Below are 5,452 nucleotides of genomic sequence, written 5' to 3' on the forward strand. Positions count from 1 at the left end.
TAATAGTTTCTGGTCACAAAGTTCTTTTGTTTGCACTCAGAGTTCTTGTGCATGTGCTTGCTGGAGCACCTTGCTTTGGTGTGTGTCCCCTGTGGTGACATTGATCTTCCATGGGGCCTGGGTGAGTCCTTTGCAGTAGTGGCTTATAGGTGTCTCAAACTGCCACATGTACACCATTACTGAAAGTTTCCAAGAAGATGTACAGATCTGGTGCTTAGGAACATGTTTTAGTGGTGGACTTGGCAGTCCTGGGTTAGTTGTTGGACTCAATGACCTTGGAGGTCTTTTCCAACTTAAGCATTCTGTGATTTGATGGTACCCACCTTTTAAATACCCCCAGGGATGCACCGCGGCCATGGCAGCCTGCTGCAATGCTTGACACCACCTTCCATGTAGAAATTTGTCCTAATATCCAGCTTAAACCTCCACTGGTACAACTTGAGGCCATTTCCTCTTGTCCTGTCACTTGCTAATTGGGAGAAGAGACTGATTACACCTTCCTTTCAGGTCACTGTTTTTCTCCAGGATAAACTCCTGGAGCTCCTTCAGCTGCTCCTCACAGGACTTACGCTCCAGACCCTTCCCCAGCTCCGTTGCCCTTCTCTGGACTCACTCCAGCACCTCAGTGTCTTTCTTTCTGTGAGAGGCCCAGAACTGGACACAGCACTTGGGGTGTGGCCTTACCAGTGACCAGCACAAGGGGATGGGCACTGTCCTGGTCCTAGGCCACACCACTGCTGATACATTCAGAATGTCCTGGTCCTTCTTGGTCTGTTGGAGTATGAATCCCCCTGGGCCAAATCCATGCAATCCCATGAGTGCCCAGAAATGTGAGGATTGAGTTTGAACCTTCAGAGGAACTAAAATACATAAATACACACAGACATGAAGTAGAAATGCAAGTTTAGTTTTAAATAAATACAGGATTTTAAGTGCCTGTATTAGCTAGTAAAAGAAGGTCTAAAGCCTAGTTTATGATTCAGTAACATTGCCTCTTGCAAAATTAGTTAAATTCTAGTCATAACAAAAATAATATAGCCTTGCTGAAAATTTCTAGATGGAACAGATAGAATTATATAGGTAGGATTTGTGTAAGAATTTGCATTTGCCTTCACACATCAATCTTAACTTAGGATTGGCCCAGCAGAAATATAGAAAATTCTTGTAAGTACCTAGTTGGCTAAAAATAGAATAAAGATACACTACTCTGAGAAAACACACACACACAGAGGACTCACACAAACACTGATGCTGCTGTTGTTGCTACTGTTGTGACTGTGACTGATAACGCGCTCACGGGACACAGACTGCTGATGCTTTTACTGCAGCTGTGGCTGCTGCTTCACCTTGAGACTTAGAAACTTCGTGTTAGAAGGCTTCTGTGTACTGATTTGGACTCTAACGACTTTGCCTTCACGGGACTGATTTAATGATGCAATAAAGGACTTCTTTTACAACTACCCAGCTTGTAGTCTTCAATGAGGACACGAGAAAATCTCGACATTGGCCACCTGGGCACACTCCAGCTCATGCTCAGCCACTGTTGACCTGCACCCCCCCAGGTCCTTTCCCACGCAGTTTTCCAGCCACTCTGTCCCAGCCTGTGGCATTGCCTGGGGTTGTTGTGACCCAGAGACAGGACCCAGGACTCGGTCCATCTGAACCTCACGCAGTTGGCCTCAGCCCATGGATCCATTGGTACTACAGAATCTCCATTGTGAGACAAATCTGATAGAAGCACCCAGCACTGCCATTCCCTCTGTATTTCGGGAGCCATCTGTTGGGAGCCGTTCATAACTGCACCCTTGGCCTTTTTCTGTGGATAGTCAGACTATGGTGGAAACATCTTCCTACATCTCCTTTCTTTAACAGAATCAGTCATAGAAAGGTTTGGGTTGGAAGGGATCTTAAAGCTCATATCATTCCAAGCCCCCTGCCATGGACTGGGACACTTTCCACTAGATCAAGTTGCTCAAAGCTCCCTTCAGCCTGGCCTTGAACATTCTTAGGGATGGAGCATCCACATCTATAATTTCTTCCTGCCTTCTGTCTTTGGAAATCCTCCATTTCCCCGGGCTGGTAACAGCAGGCATTCTTTTAGGGAATAGGAAGGAGATTGTGGAATCTGGTGGTTTTATCTGCAAGAATATGGAGGGGACACAAGAACATGGGAAGGAAAACCTACCTTGACCATAGAGACACAGGTATGGGAATTGCAAAGGAAAACAAACACAAATGAGGGTTCTTCCAGAGTATTTGCTACCCAGTATCCTGTGGGTAGTTTCCCAGGCAGAGTCAAAGGGTATGGTATTCCTGATCCTATGGCAAGCATGAAGCTGTGTCAGGGGAGATTTAGGCTGAAAAGGTTTTTCATCCAGAGGGGTTGATGGGCACTGTAACAGCTTCCCAGGGAAGTGGTCACAGCACCAAGCCTTTCAGAGTTCAAGAAGTGTTTGGACAGTGCCCTCAGGCACATGGTGTATCCCTAGGGGTGTCCTGTGCAGGGCCAGGAGTTGGACTTGATGGTCACAGTGGGTCCACTCCAACTCAGGGTGTTCTGTGATTCCATTTCTACAAGAAGTCAGTGGCAAATCCAGTGACCAGGACTAGAAGAACCCTGAGTCTATCCTCAACCCCACACAGTGCACCCCAAAGTCACAGAGATACACAGGGCAGAAATCATCCATATTTCTGGAGGGACAAAGGAATTTTCAGTGTCCTATGCTCTGCCAGTGAGCAGGTGCACAAGAAGCCAGGAGGGAGCATGGCCAGGAAAGCTGACCCAAACTGGCCAAAGGGATATTCCATGCCACAGAACATCACACCCATCAGCTGGGGGCTTGTGGCATGTGGGGTGTGAGTGAGCAACTGAGTGGTAGTGATCTGCCAGCTGGGTTCAAACCTCCACAGGAGGGGAAGCCCTTGAAGTAGGAACATCTATAGAGAAGCAATACACATGGGGCAGGAAATGTCAGTGGGGAGGCCACATCCATAGTGCAGGGAGTGCTCATGGGAGAGGATGCCCTCGGGACAAGGATAGCCATGGGGAGAGGATGCACATGGCCTGGGAGGCTCAAGGGGAAGGGATGTCCTGAGGGCCAGTGATGCCAATGGAGCAGGGATGCTCACACCACATCCATGCCTACCTGGAGCAGGATGGGAACCTACTGAAAGTAGTCACCTGTGGTCCCCTGCTGATTGGAGCCCCTGCTGGGCCTAGAGGGTTTTGGGGTGGTGCAGGAGGCTCCCAATCTCTTGGATCAGGGTCCAGCCTCTAATCGCAGCACCGTGGCCTGTAAGAGAGGTCTCCCACCCTGCATCAAGTGTGGCTGGACTGTGTCTCCCATCAAGTCCAATGGTCCCCATGGGACCTGGCTGTAAGGGCTCTAGGGGGTGAAGGGGCTCTGAGGCCACAGGTGGAACCCAGGGAGGCACAGGCAGGTGTTGCTCATGTCAGCAAAAGAAGGGGATGCCCTCAGCTTCCCCCTCATTAATCCCACACCCTCCAGGGCAAGCCTGAGCCAACAGCATCTTCCTCCCTGCAGCAGTTTTGGGAGCTGCCCAGTCCCCCCAGCAAGGATCTGGGCAGGGGAGGAGGGTGCTGCAGAAAGGCTCTTGCCTGGGCAGTGTCCGACCGAGGTCTCTGCTGGAGGAGTCCTGACAGGGGCAGGGGCCAAACCCAGTCCTTGACACCAACAGCTCACCCCGGGCTGCTGAGGTTCACAGGGTGGGGGCTGTGAGTGCAAACTTGGGGGACACCCTCAGCTCTCCCTCCAGGTTCACACGGCCTCAGAGCAGGGTAGATGCTCTTGGAAATCCAGTGGGTCCTGTCACCTCACTGGGAGCCATGTCCCACAGACGGCAGGGAAGAAAGGAGGATGTTTTCCAACCCCTCTGCTGGGTTCAATTAGCATTCGCAAGTAGGAGAGGCAGTGGGGAAGATTTGGGCCGCCAGGAGCTGGGGCACACACCCCACCATTCCATGCCCTCCTTGCCCCAGCCTCCACAGCAGACAAAGACGCCAGGATGGATCTGCTCCTCGGCTTGCTGGGTGGTGAGGTTCTCACACCGGCAGAAGGCAGCTTGAGGACAGTTTTTGGAAGAGTACTGGAGAGCTCCTTTCCCGGGTAGAAGGCTCCTGGGTCCAGTTCCCTGCAGCCAAAGCAAAGCTGGTATCTCTGCCCCTGTAGAGCTCAGGAAGGAGAATCAACCCGAGAGCAGAAAATGATGTTTAACCCAAAACCAGGATGGAGTGAGGCACGGGAAGCACCAGCCCTCCCAGCCTCGACCCTGCTGCCAGAAGTGTCCCTGCCGGAGCCAGCAGGAGCGATTTCCCCAGCAGAGGTGGTGTGAGGACAGGGACGGCGGTGCCGGCAAATAGCTCCCAAATAGGACAGCACAGGTGAGCCGCCAGCCCGGCCCCTCGGGGCCTGCGCCGCCTCCTCCCCCGCAGGGGGTTGTGCTATTTAAATGAGCGTTCCCTATTTCATTGTGCTTATCCTCGCGGCTCCGCACAAGCCCCTTGTCACGCCCAGTCTTCTCCTTCAGCCGTTAAATCCTATCCTCTCAAATACAGACGGCCTGATGGAGCCCTTCAAGATGTGCCAGTCTTTGGGACAGAAACCCCACAGCCTAGCCCCACAGCTCCTGCCCTCCCCTCGTGGCTCAGCCCCAAAGGCCTAGGTAAACATTCTGCCACACATACTGCGTTTTACCCTCCTTGCAGCAACCCTCAGTTCCTGAATTCCCTAAGAGCTGCATTGTGCATTCCAACTGCCACTGCTCCCCTCAGGCTGAGGGCTCAGCCATATCCAGCCTCTTGTCCTGTTCCTGCTTCCTAGGACCAAGGGCTTCTTCCCTGACATAAAGCAACCAAGTACAGAAGTAGCACACTTTTCAGTTTGCATAAGGGATAATAAAGAAAGCAGCAAGGCAGAACAGGTGAAAAGGAAGGGAAACCATGATCAGAACCCAGCTACTGTGTCTGGGTGACAACACAAGGCCAGCTTTCCACCAGAGATCCAAGACAAGCATCAGAAACTGGGATATGTGGAACGTTTTGAAGGTCCTCTCTTCCCAACAACAGTAGTGTCACACTGTGCCCCAACCTCAGAGACACCCCAAGTGCCCCTTGCGCGTGGATGAGATGGTGATTGTTGGAGAGATCCTTTGCTGCAGAGCCACAGCAGCAAGAGACCTGAGAGCTCATGGCCAGCCTCGGAAAAGCAACAGCAGGTACCTGCAGCCAGGCTCTTCCTGCCAAGCCAGGGCAGGGCAGAGACACTGCCAAACCCATTTTTTCCATTAAAAGAGCTAAGAGGCGTTAAGCATGAAGAGCAGCCCAGTCCACAACAGGGGAACACACACACAGATGGGCTCCACCAAAGCAAGGAGCACTCACAGAGCACTAGAGACATGGGTTTAGACAACAAAAGAACTGCCAGGACCTTGC

Source organism: Chamaea fasciata, unplaced genomic scaffold (genome assembly GCF_029207755.1).
Source record: "Chamaea fasciata isolate MVZ Bird 193981 ecotype frontalis unplaced genomic scaffold, bChaFas1.0.hap1 SCAF_4, whole genome shotgun sequence".
NCBI classification, from domain to species: Eukaryota; Metazoa; Chordata; class Aves; order Passeriformes; family Sylviidae; genus Chamaea; species Chamaea fasciata.